Source organism: Ursus arctos, unplaced genomic scaffold, assembly GCF_023065955.2.
Source record: "Ursus arctos isolate Adak ecotype North America unplaced genomic scaffold, UrsArc2.0 scaffold_18, whole genome shotgun sequence".
Taxonomy (NCBI): Eukaryota; Metazoa; Chordata; class Mammalia; order Carnivora; family Ursidae; genus Ursus; species Ursus arctos.
In genome coordinates this window covers 27,400,184-27,426,771 of record NW_026622852.1, presented here as the reverse complement: position 1 = coordinate 27,426,771, position 26,588 = coordinate 27,400,184, and the positions used below count along the sequence as shown (strand labels likewise).

Here is a 26,588-nt window from a genome sequence, read left to right as displayed (position 1 = left end):
TCTTGGTCAGTTCACATCATCTTTCTTTTTTTTTTTTTAAGATTTTATTTATTTATTTGACAGAGATAGAGACAGCCAGCGAGAGAGGGAACACAAGCAGGGGGAGTGGGAGAGGAAGAAGCAGGCTCATAGTGGAGGAGCCTGACGTGGGGCTCGATCCCGTAACGCCGGGATCACGCCCTGAGCTGAAGGCAGACGCTTAACCGCTGTGCCACCCAGGCGCCCCCACATCATCTTTCTAAGCCTCAGTTCTTCAGCTACAAAATGGGGTATGGAACACTTACCTTTCAGAGTTACTGTGATGATTAAACCAGCAACGTCTACATGGGCCCTGGGCCACAGTAGGTGCTCATCAAGGGCTGAGGCTGTGGAGGGGGGAGGTGAGGAGCTCAGGCTCCAGAGCCAGTGTGCATGGGCTTCAATCCCAGCTCTGCCACCCACTGACCGCAAGTCATTAAACTTCTGTGTGCCTCAGTCTCCTCGTCTGTGAAATGGGGATAATAGTAATGCCCGCGTCATGGTTTGTTGAAAGGATGAACAGTCACCACAGCATGTAACACACGGAGTGCAGTACGTGCCTGACAAATGGTGACACAGCCAAGGAGACCCGCACCCTGGTGCCCTGAGGCTGCCAGTTGGTCAGAAATGGAGATGCAGAAAGCCGACTGAGGATGAGGGGGAGGGGCTGGGAGCACCCAAAGGACAAAAGCCCTGCCAGGCAGTCTCTTCCCCACCAGTTTTATCTGAATCCATTTCTGCCCCCTCAGGGCCCAGATAGGAACCAGAGACAGGCAGGGAGAGGTAACATACCCAGTTTGGGTTCACACAGCAAGTCACCAGAGAGGCCAGAGCTGGCCCTCTGGGCCATCTGCACCCCTGGCCAATGCTGCACCCTGCCATCTCCCTAAGTCACACATTAATAAATGTCTAACCCGGGGCGCCTGGGTGGCACAGCGGTTAAGCGTCTGCCTTCGGCTCAGGGCGTGATCCCGGCGTTATGGGATCGAGCCCCACGTCAGGCTCCTCTGCTATGAGCCTGCTTCTTCCTCTTCCACTCCCTCTGTTTGTGTTCCCTCTCTCGCTGGCTGTCTCTACCTCTGTCGAATAAATAAATAAAATCTTTAAAAAAAAAATGTCTAACCCACAGATGCTTATCTGCGCTGCAGGGCCACCTCAGGGACAATTTCTGAAATACTACAAACATTGACACAACGAGGTGTTTTCTGTCTTCAGCAAGGCCCTGGGTGGGGGGGCAACACAGCCAGGTGGCTCCAAACTCTGTTACTCAATGGTGACACCTGAATGCAGCTCCTCCCACGCACCGGGACCAGTGAGGACACTGGGTAAGCCTATCCACCGGGAGTGGGAGGGGCCGTGACACATTAATGGGCCCCCTCCCCTAAGGCAGAGCGCCCAGCTGTGCTCAGTACTGCTCCTGGGCAGCAGGTGTGAGCCGGAGGGAGGGCCAGCTGAGGGTCCATGAGGAGGGAGCATGAAGAGGTAGGGAGAGAGAGGATCTGAGCTGGAGAGGGGTTCACTGGTCATGGAATGAGTCGCTAACACTGATGGAGCTCTTACTAAGTTCCAGGCACTGGACATGGTGACTCACAAATTTAAACATCTCTACAACCTGTGAGTCATGCTGTTACTCTGCCCACTTCACAGATAAGGAAACTGAGGGCAAGCATGGTGAAGTGCGGGGAGCCTGGCTGGCTCGATCAGTGGGGCATGCGACTCTTGGTCTCGATGTTGTGGGTTCGAGCCCTACATTGGGTAGAGATTGCTTAAAAACAAAATCTTAAAAAGAAAAAAAAAGAGTGCCAAAGTTATTTGCTTAAGGTCATACAGCTACAAGGAGGCAGAGCTTGGATTCGAGCCCCAGCACCCCAACTCCAGACCCAGCACCCTGACTCCAGATCCAGGCTCTTAACCACTGTGCAAGCCTGTGGGAGTGGACAGGGTGTCTTACTCCGCTAGGGCTGCAATAACGAAATGTCATATATTGGACGGTTCTTTTTTTTTAAAGATTCTTTTTTTTTTAATTTGACATAGAGCGAGAGAGCACGAGCAGGAGGAGCAGCAGATAGAGGGAGAGGGAGAAGCAGGCCCCCCGCAGAGTAGGGAGCCTGAGGCAGGGCTCGATCCCAGCACCCTGGGATCATGACCCAAGCCAAAGGCAGATGCTTAACGGCTGAGCCACCCAGACACGCCCACTGGAACATTTATTTAACACAGCTCTGGAGGCTGGAAGCTCAAGGTCAAGGCACAGGCAGACTTGCTGTCTGGTGAGGACTTCCTAATTCATAGACGGCTGTCTTCTTGCTGTGTCCTCACAGAGTGGAAGAGGCAAGGGAGCTCTCTGGGGTCTTTCTTAAAAGGACACTAATCCCTCTCGTGAGGGCCCCACTCTCACGGCCTCAGCTCCTAAGACCATCACACTGAGCATGAGGATTTCAAAATATGAACGGGGTGGGGGGACCCAAACATTTGGTCTCTAACAGAAGGTAAAGGGTACAAGGAGCTACAACTAAGGTATTGGCTTAGGGGGCCTCCTGGAGACGGCTGTCACTTTGTCACTTGGATGGATATCTAGGAGGAAGTGCAGGGCTTGGGGAGGCCGAGTCCAGCCTGGCAAGGAATGAGCTCAGGATGCCAGGGAGATGTTCCACATTTCCGGTGGAAGAGCCCGGGACGGAGGTGGGGTCCGAAGGGGAGGGGCAGGTGGAGGCTGGCGCCCTAGTTCCAGAGTCAGCAGCATGGAATGGGCAGCTTAGGAGACGCTGGGCCACTGAGAGCAGGGCCCTAGTTCTGGCAGGAGACAGAGACTCAGAGCACACAGAAGTTCAAAATGACAGCACGGAAAGGAGTTTTTGTCGGGCTTTTCTAATTTCACTTTAACATATAATTTCACGTTTCCGTTGAATCCATTTGGAACATTTTGCGTACGTGGTCTGAGGGGGCGTGCACCTGAACGGTCTCGATGGCCAGCCAGTTGTTCAAGCACTATTTTTAAATGAATGTTTTCTTTAACTTTGGAATGATTCATAAATGCACAAGATGCAAATTCTCAAAGGCACACAAGGGTATAAGGTGGAATTGTTTCTCTTCTCCCTGGTCCCTCCACTCACAGCCTCTCCCCCAAAGCAGTCACGTCTTTCCAGTGGGGTTTAACATCTACCAGAATATGCGTATCCTTTCACGGAAATGCCAGCATGTACACACACTTTGCGTCACCCGGTTTTTTACTGAACAGTGTAGCTCGGTGACCATTCCACAGCAGTACACGTCATTCTTTTTATGGATGCAGAGTATTGCACTGTAGGAGTGAACCATAAACTATGGACAATTCCCTATTAAAGGACATTTAGATTGTTTCCCCATCTTTTACTATGACAGTGCCCCAGTGAAGAGCCTTTGGCAGATGTCATTGTGCGCAGGTGTAAATGCCGCTGTAGGATAAACTCCTAGAAGCAAAATTGCTGGTCAGAAAATATACGTACTAGAAAGTTTGACGGATTCTGATAAAATGCTTTTCACAGTTGTTCGACATATTCTCCTACCAGTAATGTATGAAAGCACCTGTTTCTCCAGTGTGTTATTTTTTAAAATGATGTTTATTGTAATTTAGTTATTTATTTTAAAGATTTTATTTACTTGAGATAGAGCGAGAGAGAGAGAGAGAGACTACAAGCAGGGGGAGCCTCAGGCAGAGGGAGAAGCAGCCTCCCCACTGAGCAGGGAGCCCTACTTGGAGCTCGATCCCAGGACCCTGGGATCAGGACCTGAGCCGAAGGCAGACGCTTAACTGACTGAGCCACCCAGGCGCCCTGCAGGGAATCTTTTTCATACTGGGTTTAGTTTAGTTTAGTTTTGACTTTTAACTGTATCTCATGCTTTCTAGGCCTGATACCTTTATGTTTTTGTTTTTTTTTTTACTGGAATATTGATCCATCTTTATTTTCAGATAGGTAGCAAGTTGCTCAACGCTTAATGAAGCGATCCATCTTTTCCCCACTCTCGTATTCTAAATTTGCGTCTATTAGGGGCCATTTCTGAACTGCATATTCCATTCTGTTCAGCTCTGTAGCTGGTCTTATGTGACTGGTCGCATGCGAGGTCATATGGGCTGTTGTTCTGTGGTTATTTGTTACATGGCAGTACACTAATATAGGTGAGGAAGCATCTTAGGCCCCTTAGGGCCCCTTTACAAGCAGAGTTAGGTGCTTGCGGCCTGTTTCATTTCCGAGGCTTTGTGAGAACAGGGCTGGCTCAGAATATCTGCCTCAACCACATACTAGCCAGATTAGGCATCAGACAAAGCACTTCTGACAGATCCTTGGTTTCCAAACCACAGAATGAGGGGACCAATCACTGGATGTCATGGTGGTCAGTGTGCCCTGAGCCCAGGGCCAGAGCCTGGGAAGTACACAGGAAATGTTGACTGAACGGGATTGACATTGACCCTCACCTCTTTGATCAGAGGAAGATAATGAGCCCAAGTCATGCCCATGTCCATGTCAGGCACTGCCTGCCTTCCTGGCTTCACCCCCCACAGCTATGGCAGTTGCCCCCTACAACCCCCTCCCTGCTCTAGGCCCTGGACCCCTCCTGCCCTTGGTCAGGGGGTGTAGAGGACTCAGGGGTCTTGGATTAGGTCGGCCTAGCTGAGGGGTCTGCTCAGCCCTTGGGATCTTTTCTAGCCATCTGGCTACCCCATCTCTAAGATGTGCCTCCACTCCAACTTCTGGAATCTTGAACCCTGAACCTGAGCCAACCTAGTAACCCTCCTGAGCCCCAACCAGCTGTCCTGGGGGCCTGCCTGACTCTTTTCTCCTCTGTTCCTCCCAGCCCTGGCTAGAGTCCAGCCTTGGTCCCCTGGATTGGGGTCCTGCTGCAGCACCCCAGGGCTGATCTTGCAACCTAGCCCCTCCCCCACCCACTCAGGCATAGAGTGCCTCAGTCTGGGCATGCATCCTGCAGACACCTGAAGATGGAACTGCTGGGGAGCCGCTGCGGGCTGGGAGTTTCCTCCTAGGCCATGGTGAAGGGCTGCGAGAGGCAACATATAGAAAAGGGCCCACAGGTAGGGGGCGCAATGCAGGTGCCCATAAATGCTGGTCAGATCTCTGATTCAGAGCTATGTGCTGCCAGCTGTTCATGCAACAAATGATTGGTAATATTATCCAGTATGTTATTAGAGCTAACACTTACTGTGTGCCGACGGTGTGTCTGCGGCTGTCCTTCATGTCACTGCATGTAGTCTTCACAGCGACTCTCTGTGGTGGGTGCTCTTAGTATTCCCATTTTGCAGATGAGGAAACTGAGGCCCAGAAAGGTTAAGAAACTTGCCCAAGGTCTCACAGCTAGTAAGTGGCTGAGCTGATATTTAAACCTAAGTATTGATTACTCTCGAGCCTGGGGATGGTGGCCACCATAGACAGGGCTGAGCAGGGGGCGCCGCTCTGAGCTGCATCCCTCAGCCCAGGCCACAGCCCAGGCCTTGACCTCTGTGTTTTCTGCCCCCCGCCCTCAGTGCCAGCACGCCTGCCAGCACCAAGACCCCCAGACTCATAATGGAGATAGCAGGGAAGTACTTGGTGACTTGAGATAGGTACTTAGCTGCCAGCCCAGCTCAAAGCTTCAGAGCACTCCACAGAGTCCCGGAACCCCTCACTTTGTGGGTGGGCGAGGTGCAGGAAAGACTCCTTCCTGTTCCCTGCACTGACCCCCCTGAAACCCTCGCCTCCCTTCAGGAACCCAGGGGCCCCACTTTCTCACGAAAAAGCCTAATATCAGTCATGCACACTCTAGTAAAAGGAACCCGGTTCTCCTATGGGTACCCACATCTCATTCTAGACTTCAAACTGGCTTCATTTGAAATGGAAATCTCATTGATATGTCTCGAGTACATCATAAATCTTAGACAAGGCTATCACTCCAAACAGAGAAAAGGTGAAGGCAGTTCAACTGCCCAAACCAGAGGCTCTGCAAACAGGGCCTTGAATGGCGTATGCACGTGTGAGCAGCTCCTATGAGGCCTCGACAAGACCCTGCTTCTCTCTAAGCCCCGATTTCTCATCTGAGCGGATGCAGTAGAGCAGGGATCGGGAAATTTTTCTGCCAAGAGCCTAGCGGTATATATTTTAGGCTTTGTGGGCCCTGTGGTCTCTGCTGCACCATTTAGCTTTGCCAGCGTACCCTGAGAGCAGCCACAGACAATATAAATGAGTGTGCGTGGATGTGTTCTGATATAACTTTACATATGGATTTTGAAATTTGAATTACGTGTAATTTTCATGCATCATAAAGTATTATTCTTCGGATTTTTAAAAAAAATTATTTATTTTAGGGGTGCCTGGGGGCTCAGTCGGTTAAGCATCTGCCTTCAGCTCAGGTCATGATCCTGGGGTCCTGGGATGGAGCCCTGCATCAGGCTCCCTGCTCAGCAGGGGAGTCTGCTTCTCCCTCTGCCTGCCTCTCCCCCTACTTGTGCTCTCTCTGACAAATAAATAAAATCTCAAAAAAAATTATTTTAAGTAATCTCTACATGAAAACATGGGACTTGAACTCAGGACCCTGAGATCAAGGCTTGAATCCTCTTCCAAATGAGCCAGTCAGGTGTCCTTGGATTTTTTTCTTTAACAAGATCCTTTTTGCATGAGAGTAGGCAGCCAGATTTGGCCCACGGCTGTGGGTCGCCCCTACAGCTCTGGACTGGATCAGAGCTTCTCACTTTGGTGTGCATGCACACGGATTACCTGGGGGATCTTATTAAAATGCAGATTCTAATTCAGTAGACGTGGGTGAGACCTGAGACTCTGCATTTCCTATAAGCTCCCACCTGCTGCTGCTGCTGGTCCACGGAGCGCACTTTGAGTAGCAAGAGGCTAGGGAAACTTCCAGCTCAGCCGTTCTCTGAGATCCTAAGTGACACTCTGATGACAGATCCTGCTGTTCAATGAAGAAATGCTCACTCGGGTATGAACACAGTTGGCCCCCAGCATCTTCTGTGCAACCTTCACCTCTGTCCTATGGTTTTCTTGCTTCCTTTCCTTATTTGCTGTGTTTTTGCTCTTACCTCCTGCCATTAGAGCATAAGCTTCTTGAGAGCAGGGCCTTTGCCACTGTCTTCAGCGGTCTTCCTCATGCCACGTGCTCAGAAAACATTTGTTGAGGGAATGAATAAATGATGCGGGCGGGCGGTGCCTGAGTGGCCTCCCTGCTTGCTCTTCCCCGCTGGGACGTCGTCTTTTTATCACCACCTAGTGGGCACTTTTGTGTACTGCGGGGTGGGGGAGAAAAAGGCTCTGCGGGTTTGATTCTGACCCAGGCGTAAGGTAGAGGCCACTGTGGGCAAAGAGTAGCCCCTTCTGGTGTCCATATTATCTGTGTTCTTGTCTGCTGGCACAGGAGGAGAGCCCTCCTGGAGGAGATGGCATTTGAGCTGAACAGTGAAGGCAATAAGATTTGGGATGGTAGGAATGAGAGAGGGAGCAATGGCATTCCTGGCAGAACAGACCCCGTGACCGAAGGCCAGGAGGCTTGAAAGCATGGGCATCTGGCAAAAGGGAAGAGAAGCTGAAGCAGCTGAGATGGACAATGAGACAGGTGATGAAATAGGAGGAGGGGAAGAGGCCCCAAGGAAAGGGGGCTTCCTCTTAGTGAGTGTTTGATCCGTGCCAGGCACTTCCTGCACACAAATTCATTTAATCCCTACAAAGGCCAATAAGGCAGATTTTAGGACACCCATTTTACAGATGAGGAACCTGAGACATGGATCAGCAAAGTGACTTGCCCAAGGTCACACAGCTGGTAAGGGGCAGAACCAGGTTTGAATTTAGATCATCTGCTTATCTCCTCCCTGGTGGCGCGCCTTCTCCTGGCTCATGCTTGGAGGGGGGTGCATGTTGATGGGGTGCATGCAGGAAGCCAGGGGCCAGGGTTCAAACACCACAGATGTTTGCTCCTCTTCACAGTCTCAGGGCCTGACAGCACATCACCCAGAAGTCTCCCTCTGCTCACCTGCGTGGTCCTAGACACCCCTGGCCTGGGCGGCAGGAGACCTGGATTCTAGTCTGTGCCCCCCTCAGCTCTCTGGCCACAGAGGACAATAGTTACAATGACTTGGAAGAGGACCTCAGAGATCTCTTGCTCACCCATTATACAGATATGGAAACTGAGGCCCAGAGAAGAAAAAGAACTTCCCTGATGATGTGCACCAAGCAAGGCTCAATGCAGTTTCCATCCTGGCCCCTGCCTAGGCTCCCATCTGGTGGCTGGAAACTGATGATAGCATACAAAGGGCCTGAGGCCTGGCCAGCGTAGCAGAGAGTCCAGCTGGGCCCCCTTGGCCAACCCAGGCCTTTGGGGAATGTGTTTGAATTTCATTTCCCAGTGAGGCATGCCCCAGGGAGAGGGTGAGTGTGTGGTGCTGCAGGCTGGGGGGCTGGGGCCTCTTTGAGGAAGGAAGGGAGGCTTCGTAGGACTTGTCCCACAGGCTTTCAGGAGACAGCTCTGCTGCAGCCCTACATCTGGCTCAGAAAGTCACCTGCCCCTTTCTCAGCCCCTGGGCCAGCTCTTCTGGAAAGCAGAGGGCCCTGGCTTTGGGGAATCGTGCACAGGGGAGCCACCTCCACCCAGGACTGAGCCCAGCTCTGTCAGGCTTCAAACTATGGGATCTTCACCACCACACAGGCCTGACCGTGGGCACTGTTACTAGTCCTCAAAAAAACAGACGCAGAGAGACAGAAGGGCTTGCCCAAGTTCACCAAGTTTGAGCCAGGCCTCAAGCCCAGGACTCAGTGACACCAAAGCATTTGACCACAACACCCATGACTGCCCTGACCCAAGCCACACCTCCCCCCCACCCAGTGGCTCCTTGTGTCACGTCCGGAGGGAGTAGGTCATTCATGGCCTCAGGGCATCTCTTGGAGCTTCTGCTTGCTCCCAGAGCCCCTCCCTAGGGCCTGGGATGCTGGCTGTAAGCCTCTGGTTTGTGTTAGCGACCCCACTATACACACCCCACTCCTCTGACCCTCACCACATACCTCGTCCTCTTCCCCACCAACCAGGAGCCCCACCAGTGCCATACAAGGGGTGGAACAGGCCTTTGTGGGGCCCCAGTGCCCAGCTGGGGTGGACAGTCCGAAAAATGTACTCTGTGAGGGCGCCCCTGCAAGAGCGGACACCCCCATTCTTCAAATGGGGAAACAGAGTGTTAGCAGGGGACAGTGGCCTGCTTGGGTCACCAGCAGGCTCCTGGCAGAATAGTGACCCTCCTGGCCCTCTTGCTGTCCAGACGATTTGGCTTTAACAAAGCTCCTCCCGCCGCTGTGCTGCCCCAGGTCTCCGCATGGATCCAAAGGCTGGCACCTGGGCCGCTGCTCTGCCTGCCGGGCAGAAGCCTGTCCCCAGAGGCCGGCCACCACAGCTGGTGCGCAGACGCCAGGAATGTGCTTCAGTGGCAACAGAACAGGAAAAGTTCCCGAAGACCACTGTGGTTGATTTCTAGGACTCCCTTAGCAATGGGAACGCATTATTTCTTCTGGGGACTTTTTTTTTTTTTTAAACCAGAGCCATTTCCTTAATCCTTCTCAGGGCATGGCTGGGACTTTGTAACAAGCTGTAACAGCAGGAGTATTGGTTCTGGGAGCAGGGAAGGGCGGTTCATTCTTAAATGAGCTTTCTTGATGGCTGAGCTCAGCTATAGCAAAGGCGTCAGGAGTGGGGAGCAGAGACCCTGGGGCTGAACAACAGGGCTCGCACAGGACCAGAGGCCAGTGCCCCCATTAAACAGATGGCGCCACGGAGGCCTGGGGAGGCTGTGGGGTTGGGGGTGGCGTAATTCCATGTGCCGACTAGACTGTGGGTTCAACCGGGTGGACCCAAGGAGAGGGGGCCATCTCCCTGGAGCCTGGGCCGGCCATCAGGCACCTCAGGACCTCATGGCAGGGCCGTCCCTCTGTAAGGTTCCCGGCAGGAGGAGAGGTTGTGTGGGACCTGGAAGGCATGAGTCTACTTTGTGAGGAAGCTGCCGAGGGCGATGGTCTAAGAAAAGGAAACAGCAGGAGTAAAAGCATGGAAGCTTTTCCAGTCAGTTTCCCAGGAGCAGGCTCTTAGCCGAGGATCTGATCCTGTGTAAGTGTTCCCAGAATGAGCCTGGAAAGCAGACAGACACAGGACAGCGGATGGGAGGAAGGTAAATGGGGCCATTTCTGGCCTAGTCCCGCAGAGGGCTTGGGTGGAGTGGTTCGTTTCTGGAATGTAAGTTACATTTCAGGGTTGTTGAAACCTCAGGCCAGGGAGCTGAACTTCCATACTTCCCGTGTACCGTCAGTCAGCACCATCCAAGGAGATCTGGGCTGAGTATAGCCTCCTGGAGGAGGAGGTGATACGGCCTCGCCGTGGGATGTAGCGCAGGACAGGCAGGTTCTGCTGAGCCGAAGGGTCTGAGCAGGACCTGAGGGACGAGCTCGGGTCCACTCCTGGAAGGCCGAGGTTGCCATGATCTATGTGGCTAAGCATCAACACCCCATCCCTGATTTAAGACAGGTCAAGGGGGAAGCACGGAGCTCCGAGGGATGAGTCAGCCCCCTACAGGCTGTGCGTGAAGGTCACTCAACTGTTTCAGCAAAAGTCCCACAAACCACCTCTGGAAGTCCCTCTCTCACCTGCTGCTGTTTGGGCTGAAAACCCTGATCTGTGACGAGGAGGGACAAACAGCTGAATACTATGGTATTCAGCTCAAACTGTTCAGAAATGAGCTACTGGCCTGCCTGCAGGCTGCACACGGAGAGGAGGCCAGGGCCTGGACGAGCTGGGCATTAGGTCTGGGCCCAAAGGGCAGAGCCGCGATTGACTAGGGGCAGCCCAGGGAGGTGGATGTGTTAGTGGCAACTCCTACCCCTTGAGTTGACTCCTTTTCCCTTCCTTCCTCCCCTCCAAGGCTCCACCTGGATCTCCTGGCCTCTTGCCTCCCCTCCTCCAATCACATTTCCTAAAGTTGCCAGAGGGTCTCTGGAAAGCAAATCTGGCCCTGTGCCTTCCCTGCCTGCCGCCTTCCGTGGCTCCCCATTGTCCTCAGGAGAAAGCCCAAAGCCTCAGTGTTCTCCCATGTTCTCCCTGGTGATGAAGATGCTTAACCCGCAGGGGCTGAGAGCACAACCTTCGGCTAGAAATCAGGAGTTGCAGCAGCTCCCAGCCCGCAGGCAGTAGCCCAACTGTTCCGGAGGAGGGAAGAGCTGCCCCAGGACCTCCCTCTCGGCTTTGCCTCTGTAATTAATTTATGGAAAGCATCTAAACTGGAAGTCAACCCGGTCCTGCGAATCTCATCTAATCCTGCCTCAGCCGGAGGGAGCAGCGCCCTGGGCGTGGAGTTTTCTTCCAGTGATTACATTCAGTTTTATTTGGGGGGTGGGGAGCCCAAAGCGAAGCATTTAAAATCTTATTTCTGCAATCACCTGAGGAATGAGGAGACTGCCAGGTGGCACTTGGTGAGGCCACAAGGAAAGCAGCCCCAGGAGGGGCTTGGAGGGCAGAGTCTGGCTCAGCAAAAACTTCTCTTGGCTCTACCTTTGTGCACACCTAGAACCCGACGTCTTCTCCCCTCCGCTGCCTCCACCCTGGTCCAAGCGCCATCATCTCTGCAGTAGCCCGTGACCGGTCCTGTTTCTGCCTGGCCCTGCAGGGGGCCTCTTCCAGGCAGCCGTCCGCACTCCCTCTCTTCTCCCACTTCCCTGGGGTCCTCGCTGTCTTAGACCCAGTCAGGTCTCAGGGCTCCTGCTCGCGCTGGACCCCGGCCTGCAACTCCCTTCCCTCCAGATCTCACTCTCCAGGCAGCCTTCACGGACTTCCCTGATTGCACTCCACCATCCATGCTCTATGCCCCTCAGCCTGCCTCATTTATCCCTTTAGCGCTCACCACTAATCTGATATAGCCTATTTTTTGTTTATTGGCCAGTTTCCCTCTATTGTCCACCAGAATGTAAGCTCTGAGGGCAGGGGATTTGCTGGTTCACGGACGCATCTCCAGGACCAAGAGCAGTGCTGGCACGTACCACATGCTCAATACATATTTATCAGATGAATGAGTGACGGGCATCTGTCATTGGGCAGAAAGGGCGGGCAGAGCTCCCCAAGGTGGGCCAGGCGTGCGGAGTCTGCCCAATGCTTCCCCCGCTGGCGGTCTTCTGTCCAGCTTTTTTTTGTTTTTGTTTTTTTTTTAAAGATTTTATTTATTTATTTGACACAGAGAGAGAGACAGCCAGTGAGAGAGGGAACACAAGCAGAGGGAGAGGGAGAGGAAGAAGCAGGCTCAGCAGAGGAGCCTGATGTGGGGCTCGATCCCAGGACCCCGGGAACACGCCCTGAGCCAAAGGCAGACGCTTAACGACTGAGCCACACAGGCGCCCCTCCTGTCCAGCTTCTAAAGGGAAGTCCTGGCTGCAGGCAGCAGCTCGGCTCACTCGGCAGAACTGCACCAACAGTAGCCAGGCTGGGCCCCTCCCAGCCCCCTCCTCAGCCCTCAGGGAAAGCTTGCCCTGTCCCCTCCCAGCCAGACACCTTCTCCCTGCCGGTGTGTTTTGGGTGTGGGTGTGAGGCCCAACTCCCCAGTGCACCCGAGTCATAGCCAGAGAACACCTGCAGCTCCTTACGTGGGGCCTCCGTCGCACCCTTCTTCTCATTTAAGCCTCACAACAATGCACTCAGCTAGTCATTATCACCCCCATTTTACAGATGAGGGAACTGCGGTCAGAGGCCGCAGAGGTGTCTTACCCGAGGCCCAGGCCGGTGTCACGAGGCAGAGAGCGGTGGGCTCCTGGGCTGCAAGGCCGGCAACCGCCAGGGTTCAGTTCATGCTCAAAAAGTCTTCGGAGAATGAAGAAAAGGGCAAATTTGAATTCTGGGCTCCCGAGTGAGTGATGAAGACCCTGTAAACACCGCATGTACCAACCCACTGCTAGCTGATCGGGGCCCATCCGTGCTTGGCTGAGCCCTGAGAACGCGATTCCCCCGTGTTCTGTGCAGAGAAAGACAAGCCAATGTCTGTCCTCCCAGGGGTCCAGGGAGGAACCCGAATGACGGAGCCTGTCCTGGGCCCTTGGCTTCTCCCTGGGCAGAGACAAGGTCCAGAAGGACTGAATGACAAGCTAGAGGCGGGGACAGAGCTGGGAGCAGGGCTCCTGCCTCTGCACACCAGTCCCATCTTTGTTCTCCAAGCCTACCTGCTATGTGCATAGTGACTATATCCCCAGGATCTGCACCTCCGTTTCCTTATAGGTAAAGTGGGGCGCTTGTACCAATCTAATGGAATCAAAGATTAAATGAAATAACACAAGAAAGCGTCTGGCAGAAAGCAGATTTCTAGTAAGTGCAGCATACGGCTGTGAGCTGGTTCCCACAGAGATATCGACGTCACACTGCTCTCCCTTCCAGCCATACAGATGGTCTCGCGGCTTGCTGCAGCCTCGATAGTTGGAACAACACTCATTTGTTTAGGGGGGAAGAAAAACAATTAAAAGTGTCCGAATGGCAGAGATGATGTGGCAAAACTAGCCCGGCATGGGAGCCTTTCGTAAGCATTTTAAATGTGCAAGGTAAATACTTTATGAAATGTTAAATATTAATAAAGGCTCATTTTGTCTGAATTCTCCCACCTTCAAAAATGTATGTCGAGAAACAAATAATTTCAAAGCTGTCCAGTTAAGGGAGCTGTAAACCGAATTTACAATATTGCCAAGTAGGGTATTTTTCAAAGCGGCAAACAAAAATAAATGTCTCCTCTCATCTTCTGTCAGGATTAGCCCTGCGTTTGGCGCACTCTGAATTCCCCCGCGGCAGGAGGGGACCCTTCTTGGCATAAGACACGGTGGTCCTGCACCCACCTCCATGTCCCCAGGACCCCCCACTTGGGAAACAGCACTTTGACAAAACCTATCAAGTACCATAAAGGCCATTTATACACTTTGACTAGTTATTTCCTCTGGAATTTTTCCTAATGAAATAATTCCCCAAAAAAAGCAAAGCAAAACTTTAAGCGCGTAAGGATGTTAATTGCAGGGTTGATTCTAGTGCAGGAAAACGGTAAACACACTCAACTTAGAACAGTAGAGGGATGAGTTAGTAAATACACTTGAGTCCTTAATGACTCTTCAGCCAATAAAAATGGTCATTTTGAAGACTATGTAATATCAGGATGATGTTTACGTCCAAAGGTTTCATATCAACGGAGAAAATGTGAAACTGCACTGAGACTCTGGTCTCTCTGGCTGGGAGGACAGTTTTCTTTGCTCAGTATTGGATCCTAACAACAGCCCTGAGGGAAGGATACAAAACAGGGTCGTTATTTATTCTCCCATTATCCTGGGGAGGAGACGAGACTGAGCAGGGAGAAGCCCCAGCGATCCAGATTCAGAGCAGGGACAACTCCTGGGTTTCCTAATGCGGAACCCGGTGCTGCCTCAGATGAGTGTCCTCTCACAGGGACACCCACAGCAAGCCTCCAGGCTCGGGGTGGGGGGGGGAGAGGAAGCGAGGTCCCCTTTGCTGGGGCAGTCCCCAACTCCCAGGTGAGGACAGTGCAAGGCAAGGCCCCGTTCTCACGCACCCTGCCCACTGTCATCCAGGAGCAGCGGCCCCTGGGCTGCCCCTCCTCTGACTCTGGTGGGGGTTTCCCCCTAGGCAGATCGGGAAGAACCCCCCCCCTCCCAGGCCCCACCCTGCTCTGAGCTGCTTTATAGGAAGTCCCTTCTGCATTCTTGACCCATGAGATCATGCGGGAAAACCCTTAGAAACCCTAAGACCCACTGCAGGTGCTGTTGTTCCTATTACTAAAAAAAAAAGTTGTAAGGTGAACTTTTTTCTGTCATGCACAAATTGTCGATCATCATATAACAAACACTCCCACCTCCACTGCCCAGCTTAGAAGACAAAACCTTACAGGGACACTTGAAGTTTCCCGGTATCCCTTCCTGATCCAGCGCCCTACCTCTGTCACAAGGGTAAACCGAACCAGCACTGAGTGTTTACCCACAAATGTTAAGTAGTATTGTTTTGCATGCTTTCAGCTTTCAGTATGTGGTTTCCTACCATCTAGTATTCACTCAACAAATTCACTCAACAAATATTTATTGAGTGCCTGCTGTATGTTAGGTACCATTCGAAGCCCTGAGAATATCAGTGAACAAAACAGACAAGATCACTGTTCTCATAGTAGACACATTCCCGTGGGGTAAACCAAACAGTAAACAAAATTTATGAATTATAGATAAAATTTGTTTTTTGATAAATTATATGATATGTTAGAATGCGAGGGGTGTAAAGGAGAAAAATAAAGTCAGAGAGGTGGGGGTGGAATGTTGCAATTTTAAGTAGAATCCTATCCTTCTATATCTTGCTTATTTACTCAGTATTATATTTTTCCTTTTTCTGAACGCACCAACTTTATTCATTCTCCTGTCAATAAACACTTAAGATTTCTTTGTCATTATAGGGACGCCTGGGTGGCTCTGTCAGTTAAGTGTCTGCCTTCGGCTCAGGCCATAATCTTGCGGTCCTGGAATCGAGTCCCACATCGGGCTCCTGGCCCAGTGGGGAGCCTGCCGCTCCCCCTGCTTGTGCTCTCTCTCTCTTTGGCAAATAAATAAAATCTTTAAAAAAAAAAGATTTGTCGTCATAAACAATATTGCCGTAAGTATTCTTACAAATGCCTCTTTGTACACACTCAGAAGATTTTCTGGAGCGAGTACCTTGGTGGAGAATCGCGGGCTCCAGGGCATCTTAGACTGAACTCAGCTAGATGGTACCAGTGACTTCCCAAGGCGGTTTCTTCAGTGACGCTCCCCAGCGGCGTTTGAGCTTTCTGCTTACTTCGCCTCTTCTCCAGTATTTGGTGGTGTCAGATTTTTAAAAACACTTGCTAATCTGGTAAGTCTAAAAGGCTATATTTTTGTTTAAAACTGAATTTCCCAGGTGACTATGAAGGTTGAACATATTTTCCCAAGTTCATTTACCATTTGTGTTTCTCCTTTAGTGACTAAGAATTTCATTGACTTTTGCCTGTTTATGTGATATCCAGTGATGTTGCTAACTAATAATTGGTCCGTGGATTCCCTTGGGTTTTCTAGATAGACAATCATATCATTTTCAAATAATGAGAGCTTATCTCTTTCTTTTCAAATGTATACCATTTATGTTTTTAAGTTTTATTAATTTATTTAAAGACTTAAAAAATGTATTATCTTTTCCCTCCGGCTTTTTTTTTTTTTTAGATTTTATTTATTTATTTGAGCGAGAGAGAGCAGAACAAGAGAGCACAAGCAGGACTAAGGGGCAGAGGGAGAGGGACAAGCAGACTCCCCATGGAGCAGGGAACCCGATATGGGGCTTGATCCCAGGACCCCAAGATCACGACCCCAGCCGAAGATAGATGCTTAACCGACTGAGCCACCCAGGAGCCCCTATTTAAAAACTCCTGCCATTAAATGTATTAATTATTTGAGAAAAATAAATTCAAAAGTATAATATTGAATAAAAAGGGCAACAGTGAACATCCTTATCTTTTCCTGATTTTTTTTGTTTTAAGTAGGCCTCACGCTCAGCATGGAGCCCAGCGTGGGGGTTGAACTCATGACCCTGAGATCAAGCCAGATACTTAACCAACTGAGCCACCCAGGAGCCCCTGTCTTTTCCGGATTTTAAAGGAAATGTTTCAGGGTGCCTGGCTGACTCAGTCAGTCTGTGGAGCAGGCGACCTTTGATCTCAGGGTTGTGGGTTCCAGCCGCACGTTGAGTGTCTAGATTGATTTAAAAATGAAATCTTAAAAAAAAAAAAAAGGAAGGGGTGCCTGGGTGGTTCAGTTGGTTGGGCGGCCAACTCTTGATGTCAGCTTGGGTCATGATCTCAGGGTCCTGGGATGGAGCCTCGAGTTGGACTCCACACTCAGAGGGAGTCTGCTTGAGGATTCATTCTGTCTCCCTTGCCCTCTGTCCTTCCCCTTCCCTGCACACGCTTTCTCTCCCTCTCTTAAATAAATAAAATCTTTTAAAAAAAGGAAATGTTTCTATTGTTTACATATCAAGTAATGTTTCCTTTACATTTTCTTTAGGTTAAAGAAATTTCTTTCTATTTTTAATCAGCTTAGAGCTTTTTCATCAACCAGTACAGGCATACCTTGTTTTATTGTTCTCCACTTTGTCGCAGTTCACAGATACTGTGTTTCTCAGAAATGGAGGGTTTGTTGCAGCCCTGTGTCAAGCAAGTCTATTGGTGCCATTTTCCAATAGCGTTTGCTCACTTTGTGTCTTTGTGTCACATTTTGGTAATTCTTACAATATTTCAAACTTTTTCATTATTTTATTTGTTACAGCAATCAGTGATTATGACTTGCTGAAAGTTAGATGGTATTTAGTATTTTTAACGATAAAGTATTCTTATTTATTATTTTTTATTTTTTTAAGATTTTATTTATTTGAGAGACAGCCCACTAGAAAGAGAGAGCAAGCATGAGTGGGGGGCAGAGGGAGAGGGAGAGGCAGGGTCCCCGCTGAGCAGGGAGCCCAATATGGGGCTCAATCCCAGGACCCTGGGATCATGACCTGAGCTGAAGGCAGACGCTTAACCAACTGAGCCACCCAGCCACCTTGATAAAGTATTTTTAAATTAAGTTATGTACATTATGTTTTTTAGATGTAATGCTATTGTACACTTAAGAGACTGCAGTGTAGTGTAAACACAACTTTTATATGCACCGGGAAACAAAAGAATTAATTTGACTCATTTTATTGTGATATTCACTTTAACGTGGTCGTCTGAAACCGAACCCACAATATCTCCCAAGTATACCTGTATATACTTTTGTCAAATGCCTTCCTCCATCTACTTAGGTGATCATATGGTTTTTTTTCTTTAATCTATTAATATGGTAAATTACCATTATAGATGTTCTAATTTTTTTAAAAGATTTTATTTATTTATTTGTGAGAGAGAGCGAGAGAGAGAGTGAGAGCACAAGCAGGGGGAGAATCAGGCTCCCCACTGAGCAAGGATCCCAGCACCCTGGGATCGTGACCTGAGCTGAAGGCAGATGCTTAACTGACTGAGCCACCCAGGTGTCCCTAGATGTTCTAATGTTAACCCATCTTTATATTCCTGGTATAAATTCAACTTCGTATGGTAGGTGATCTTTTTCATATACCATTGATTATTTTAATGTTATTTAGGATTATTATGTCTATACTCGTGAGTTTAATGGGACTGTAATTTTCCTTTCTCATGCTTTAGTTGCCTAATTTTGGTATTAAGATTATACTGGCCTCAAAGAATGAATTTGGAGTATTCCTTGTTTTTCTATTTCCTGAAACAATTCATATACAATTGGGACTATCTATTCCTTGAAATATTGGTAGAATTCACCTATAAAACCATCTGGGCTTTGAGTTTTCTTTGTGGAAAGTTTTCAACTATTGCTTCAGTTTCTTTCATAGTTTTAGGACTATTGAGGATATTTTTTCCCAGTTTTGGTAGGAATGTATCTATTTCTACTAAGACTTCAAATTTGTTGGTATGAAGTGGTTGAGAGCATTCTCTTATCTTTTTTTATTTTAATAATAATCTTATTTGCAAATATAGCTACATGCAAAAACATAATCTTCAGATATTTGGCTGTCTTGATCTTATCTTTTAAACCTCATTTTAACCACAGTTGTATTATTCTTTTCATTTATGATGTTACTTACTGTAGATTTCTTTTCCTTGATCAGTCTTTCCCAAGATGTGTCTGCTTTGTCTATTCAGAGAATCAATTCATGGCTTCATTGGTCTCCATTGCATTTTTGTGTTTTATTTTGTTGATTTTGTTTTGTATCATCTTCCTTATATTGTTTTGGGGTTTATTGTATTTTTTAAAAACTTCTTAGATTGGACACTTTAGTCATTAATTTGCTCTGAGGGTATTTGCCTCCCAGCGGAACTCCAGTTGGTTTTAAGAGAACTGTGAGATGGGGACACTCCCACCACCAGCCCCAAAGCAGGACTCCAAACACCTAACCTTGGTGCAATTTTGCTTTTCCCCAAACTATAGTAGAATGATTTAATTAAAAAAAAAAAAACCCACAAAGAGGAGCAGAACAATAGAGGACTCATCAGCCACAGCACTCTGGAAGTAGTAAAGTTGATGGACTTAACAGGCCCCAAAAAGCCAAATCCCAAACTTGAAAAAGAAGCTGGTGTCTACCACAGAACCATGCAGAGGCCCCGGAAGCAGGCATGCTAATTATTTTGGAGCTGGGAACGGGCCTTAATAAGGGGGTGAGGGGACTGAGGAAAGATCCTACAGGTTTGCAGAGAAAAAGTAGATTTGACACAAAGGATTATGGCTCCAAATGGCAATGGATTTTTCAAATTGTATCAGTGGAAGCCAGAACACAATGGAATAGTAATATGTTCAACATTTTCATTGGAAGAGTTTGTGGTTAAATTGATGGTGAATATTAGCAAACTAAGTCAATGACAAGAATAAGTTAACTATTAACTCCAGGAAAAACAAATGTTATACAGGAAAAAAAAAAAAAGTAGTATCCTATACAGCTCGTTTGACAACAGATTTATAGTCATAAGAAGGTGAATAATGAATATTGATCTAATCAGAATTACAAATAACTGTATTGGGAGGCTGATGATGGAGATGGAGAGCGGTACGTGCATGTTCTGTGGGGTGTGTGTATAAGCACAGGGGGTTGGAGAGAGACCAAATCCTCTCTTTCCATGATGGGAAATCATTACATAATGCCCAAACCTGAAAAATAAAGAAGTAACAAATAAACATGTTATTTGGAGAAAACACTGTAAATATCAAAAGGACTGAAAGCAGCATCTCTGGAACTGAGAAAGAGGGGGGTTAGGGCGGGGCGGGAAGGGGGGCAGGTAGGGTACAGGAGGGACTCCAGGGAACTGCTAATTTTCCTGTAGAATTTTTCAACTCTGAAAATTATGTGCATTATAACTTAAATTAAAACTAAATTTTAAAAACCCCTGTGATTAGCAGCCTCATATGTTTATCTTCAAGATATCTTCATTTCCCCGCCTGGGATAGATTCCAGAAGTGGGGCTGCTGGGTCAACAGGCATGCATGGACTTAAGATCTTATCCACAGTGCTGAACAGTGCACCAATCTCATCCCTTTCAGAAGGGTAACAGTCTCTATTTTCCAGGCTTTGCAAACAGCATTATCAATTTTCAGATCTCTGTCCATTTGGTGGTTAAAAAAAAAGGTATCATACTGGAATTTCAATTTGCATTTCTTTGACCACCAAATAGTTTTATATTTAACATATTTAACCATTTTTAGTTCTTCTTTAATTTCCTGTTACAGTTCTTTGTCCATTTTTATCTTGGAGTGTTCATCTTTTTCACTATTGATTTGTAAGGGCTCTTAAAATAGTGAGCCTACTAATTCTTTATCACACATATTACAAATATCCGCTCCCCCTTTTGTAGGTCCTTCTGCTTTTAATTTTCTTTTTTGATGTGAGGGAGTTTTCATTTTTATGTAATTAAGTCTCTCTTTTATGCTTTTTGCCTTTGGGATCACGGCTGGACAGTCCTTGCTCATCCTTGGTCTATTACAAATATAGCATTTCATATAAGTTCGTCTAGTATTCATATATAATATTTCATTGCCTCTAAGTTTTTCACATTTTCAATCTCTGAAATTGGGACATCTTTATAATCACTGGTCTTCAGGGGACAGTCACTGCCTGCCAGACGCATCAAAATGTGCAGAGAGTGTCAGTGATTTGTAAAACCATCCTGGAGACAAGAAGGGAGCATTCTTAGCTGTATTATCTATCACCTGTTTCCTTTTCTTGCTGGGCATAGAACTACACTGTGCCTCCCAAGCCCCCTTGCAGTTAGGTATGGCCTGTGACTGGGTTCTAGCCATTGGACTGTGGATGAAAGTGATGTATTAGGCTTCCATGCTGAGCCCATAAAACTCCCCATGGGATTCTTTCGTCTCTTTCTTCTGTCTGAGGATAGAGGATGTAGCAGGGGATCCAGGCAATGGCAGAACCAGAAGGCAGAGAGGGTTTTGGTTACCAAAAAGGCAACATGGGAGGTGCCCGCTGACCAGGAATCCTCATTGTTCTTTTTGTGAATAAGTTAAACTGTTATTGTGACAAGCCTTTGAGATTTAGGTGTTTGTATGTTATAGCAACTAGCATTGCTGATACCTGACAACCCTTGTCTTAGAATCTGACTCGAATCTGAATCCCTCCAGACTAGAGCTTTGTGCCTTATCATTGAGTATGAATATGATGTTGGCTCTTGATCTTAGATAAATGCACTTTATCTTGTGTTCTTTTTTTTTTTTAATCTAGGCTTGGTATTGGAGTTATTCTAAGGGTGCAAAATTAATTGGAAAAATTTTAATTTTTTTCTGAGCTCTGGAAAAGCATCGGCATTAACTGTTACATGAAACTCTGACAAGAGTCATCCTGAGAACTACCTGCAAGAGAAGTGCTTAAACAAGCTTTATTTTCATTTCTTTTTCATATTAATTTTTTAAGACTTTTATTTTTTTGAACAGTTTCGGGTTTCCAACAAAGTTGAGAGGAAGGTAGAGAGTTCCCATATACCTCTTACCCCACACATACAAGCCTCTCCTGTTACCAACATCACTCACAGTATGGTTCGCTCTCAACCAAGGATGGACCTGCGCTGACACGTTCAGTATCACCCAGAGTCCCTAGTGCACACCACGGCTCGCTCTTGGTGTTGCCCATTCTCTGGGTTTGGACAAATGTGTACTGACATGCATCTACCATTATAGCTCATACAGACTATCTTCATTCCCTTCAAAGTCCTCTGTGCTCTGCCTATTCATCCCTCCCTGCCCCCCACCCCCACAACCACTCATCTTTCCACTGTCTTCATAGTTTCGCCTTTGCCAGATGTCATATTATTGGAATCGTACAGTCTGTAGCCTTTCAGACTGGCTTCTTTCACTTACTGATATGCATTAAAGTTTCCTCCATGTCTTTTCACGGCTTGAGAGCTCATGTCTTTTTAGTGCTGAGCAACATTGCATTGTCTGCATGTGCCACAGTTTACTTATCCATTCACCTCTTTGAGGACATCTGGGTTGCTTTCAGGTTTGAGCAATTATGAATAAAGCCGCTACAAACATCCGTGTGCAGCTTTTCGTGTGGACGCAAGTTCTCAACTCCTCTCGGCGGATACCAAGGAGCTCGAATGCAGGACTGCATGGTAAGGGTATGTTTGGTTTTGTAAGAAACCGCCAACCCGTCTTCCCAAGTGGCTGCACCATGTTGCGCTCCCGCCAGCAGCGTGGGGGGTTCCTGCTGCTCCACATCGTTGCCAGCGTTTGTTGTTGTCCGTGTTCCAGATTTTGGCCATTTTAATGGGTGTGTAGTGGTGTCTCGTTGTTGGAATCTGCATCTCCCTGATGACATATGGTGTGGAGCGTCTTTTCATGTGCTTATTTGCCATCTGTGTCTCTTCTTTGGTGAGGTGTCTGTTAAGGTCTTTGGGCCATTTTTTCATTGGATTGTTTGTTTTCTTATTGCTGAGTTTACAGAGTGCTTTGTGTATTTTGGGTACAAGTCCTTTATCAGATGTGTCTTTTGCAAATAGTTTCTCCTAGTCAGTGGCTTGTCCTCTAACTCTCTTGATATTGTCTTCCCTAGAGCAGAAGTTTTACATTTTAATAAAGTCCAGCTTGTCAAGCCTTTCTGTCATGGATTGTGTTTTTGGTGTTGTATCTAAAAAGGCATCACAATATCCAAGGTCATCTAGGTTTTCTCTTCCAATTATTTTTTTTCCCTTAGTGGTAAAATATAAATAACAGGAAAAGAAAGTCATACATAATTCTCCTGCCCAGGGATGAATATTGATGGAATTTTGGTGTATATCCTTTCAAATATGCACTCACATTCACACATTTACTTACATAAATGGGGCCATTGTCTACATATACCAATTTGCAATCTGCCTCTTATACTTAAAATATGTCATATATATTTTTGATAATAATATATTTATTTGATTTTTATATATTTATTTTTTCAGGGTCCAAAAGTAACATATGTTCATTATCTAGTTCAAACACTATAGAAATATACAATGCAGAAAGTGCGTTTTCCAATTTCTTCAATGGCATCTTTATGCTTTCCACCTCTTTTTGAGTCGATCTTGCAGATATTTATTTTCATAGACAATTATCCATTTTGTAAACCTTTCAAATCTATTAACTTAATCTCAAAATCTATTAACTTAGTCTTCAACATAAATCCCTACCACACTTAAAGTCTATCACCTTTCTTTGGGTCCCTCTGAGGAATTCTTCACACAGTTCTCTCCACCTTCCCCACCTTCCAACATCAACCTTTTTTTCAAGGTCCTGCTAAAATGTGGCCTCCAAGTTCCTTGGACAAAGTCTCCCCCAAATCTGCCCCTACACACTCCCTACAAGGTGAAGTTTGCACCTCTCAGGAATGCCCCTCAACACAACAGAGGCAGCTAGAGGGAGTGGAAAGAATGCAAACAGAGCTGGGCTTAAGACTGTGTCTTGCCACTTCCTCGCTGGGGAACATAGGCCCTTATTTTACCTGATCTTCAGGGCTCTCGTCTGTAAAATGGGATAATGATCATACCTACCTCCCAGGGTTAAGGTAAGAATTAAATGACACACTGCATGAAAGGTCCCTGGCGCTCATTATTCTATGGGATGTGTGAATGTAGCCCTTGTCTGTTCCCAGGGCAGAGGCCAGAGCCAGGGGCTCAGGAGCCCCAGGAAACGCTGACTTGAAATCCACAATAGAAGCCCTGAGAGGCCACGCACAGAACCTGGCAGGTGCGTGTAAACCACCACACAGCTGGTCTTCCCTTCCGTTGGACAAGCCCTAATGTGCCCGGTGGGCCCGGGGTACAGGGTGAGGGTTGTTTTCTCAAACTGTCATGTGCTGCCTGGCTTGGCCTCCAACCTGAGTGGCAGAAGACCCAAAAAGGTTGAGAACAGGGACTCGAAGAGATATTTCTACTCATAGCAGCATTATTCACAATAGCCAAAACATGGAATTAACCCAAGTGTCCTCCATGGATGAATGGATAAATGAAATGTGGTATATACATACAATGGAATATTGTTCAGCCTTAAAAAGAAAGGGAGTTCTGACACATACCATAACTTGGATGAACCTTGAGAACTTTATGCTAAATAAGATAAGCCAGTCACAAAAAGACAAATGCTATATGATTCCACTTATATGAAGTACTTAGAGTAGTTAAGTTCATAAAGACAGAAAGTTGGATGGTGATTGCCAGGGTTTAAGAGGAGGGTTACTAGAGAATTATTATTTAATGGGTATAGAATTTCTATTTCTCAAGATGGAAAGAATCCTGGAGATGGATGGTGGTTATGGTTTCATAATAATGTGAAAGTACCTAACACCACTGAACTACACACCTAAAAATAGTTAAAATGGTAAATTTTCTGTTATGTGTATTTTACCACCATTTAAAAAATGTTTTGGGGGCCTTCTAGTTGCCCAAGCTGGGGATTTCCAAGCCACCACCTAGAGAACCGTGTCCAGTGAGCACCAAGGGCACAGAGGTCTGATGACTGAGTCCTGAGTCTGCTCCCCACCACCTTCTCCACTTGGCAAATGCCAAGGAGATAGGAGCCTGTGATGTCCCAGCTTCCTCCCGGCTCTGATGAACTAAGATGAGAACTAGGGAGAATGGAAACATGGGCCTTAAAAAAGTAGATAGAGAATTAAAAATACAATCGAAAATCACGCTCACTATTCCAAGATTAAAAACATTCTTTAGAAACTGGGCTTTATTAGCCGACATGCTTCCTGCATCGTGCAGGAGGGAGGGAGCCGGGTCACCGGTGCTCTCTGTAGGGGGCAAGCAGGTGAAATGATTATGAAATATGTCAAATAAATGGTCCTTTTTTCTCCCCAGGAGATAAGGAAAGGTAATTTGGTCTGTCAGTCGTGCACACAGAAGACGTCATGGTCAACTGCATTAATACTGAATACTTTGTCCAGAGTCACAGAGCTAAAAGAAATTACAGAATCTTTCTCCTGTGAATTCTGGCATGACTCTCAGCAGACCTTTCCCCACCTGAATTCACAAGAGAGATGAATAATAAAAGGCAGGGCCTACAGTGGGACCCAGAGCCCACTGCTGCCTGGCTGGGCACAGTAGCTAGAGCCAAGCTGCCTTCCTCTGCACCTGAGACCCCCTTCTCCCAGCCTCCCGGGTCATCACGCCCTGCTTGGGTCCTGTTTCAGCAGACCAAACCCTAGCTGTTTCCTGTGGATCGTCAGTCAGGTCTCTGCCCTGTGCCTCCCTTACCTGCATTGTGAAAGCCCATCATCCCAGCCAGTCCCAGAGCACCTCCCCCTCCTCTGACACCCCCCCACCCCTGCCCCCTGCTCACTTCTTGCTGCAGCTGTTAGGGGAATGTTATGTCCAGACCTTCTTTCCCTAAACACCCCAGACCTCCTGGGGAAGAGATGGCCAGGCAGCCTCCCCTCCCTTTCTAGCCCAGGGCCTGGCACTTACTAGTAGAAGGATGAGTTCATGAAGTCTCTGCAAATTTTCTCTTTTATAATCTAACAAAAGGATGTATATGGTGCGTTTTTTCTTTTCTTTCTTTCTTTGGAATTGGTGGTGGCGAAGGGGTGCACTGACTAATGAGTCATCAAACTTTATATTGGAAACCGGGGATGTACTGTATGGTGACTAACATAATATAATAAAAAATCATTAAAAAAAAAAAAGAAGGGGTGCACTGGCCAGGTTGGGGTGGACACTGGGATGCTGTCTAAATCCACTGTCAAGTTGCCGAGTTGCAGGAGGCAGCCTTCACTCTCGCCAGCCCCGCAGCAGTGGGGTCAGGGGGCCCCACCCCCAGACCCTTACCCAGTGGCTGGACAAAGTCCCTTCCCTTTTCTGCTTTTGCAGACTTGTCAGCCTCGGGAACAGTGAAACCTCTTTTGACACAGTTATATTCCCCCATGTAATAAGGTACTGCATTATTTTTAGAATGTTTTACCCAATTAGTTTTATTATCAGTTAATTATGTATTAACATTTTAAGAAAATGAATATTTGCTCAGCTACTTAAGCTAAATCATTAAATATGTATTTATTCCTTTTTTTTTTTTTTAATGCACGTCCGTTATCTTCTGCAGATGTAGAAGACTCGTTTGGAGCCATCTGTACAAAGGTGCCTTCTTGGCTCCAAGAGCAGAGCTTGGGGGGGCTGGGAACGACCTAGAACGTGAGGCCCGCAGCGTGTAGCAGAGACCAGGGCCTCACTGGTGTGTGGGGAGGGCTGTCACAGCTTGGCAGAATTTGGGATGAGGGGAGGTGGGTGCAGCTGAGAGTCACATGTGTGAACGTGAAACCAGCACCTGGAGGATTATGGTTTTTTTTTTTAAGATTTTTTAAAAAAATTTATTTATGTAACAGAGAGACAGCCAGCGAGAGAGGGAACACAAGCAGGGGGAGTGGGAGAGGAAGAAGCAGGCTCCCAGCGGAGGAGCCCGATGTGGAAC

At 47.6% G+C, this 26,588-nt stretch overlaps 1 long non-coding RNA gene across 1 annotated transcript in view; it reads right to left on the bottom strand.

The window, feature by feature from the left end:
* Positions 1 to 12,514: 12,514 nt before the first annotated feature.
* LOC130544034 (uncharacterized) overlaps positions 12,515 to 26,588 on the bottom strand; it is a 42,251-nt gene continuing 28,177 nt past the window's right edge. Inside the window, exon 4 of the long non-coding RNA XR_008959907.1 lies at positions 12,515 to 12,867. This is a non-coding gene — a long non-coding RNA (uncharacterized LOC130544034). The remainder of the gene's footprint in view (positions 12,868 to 26,588) is intronic.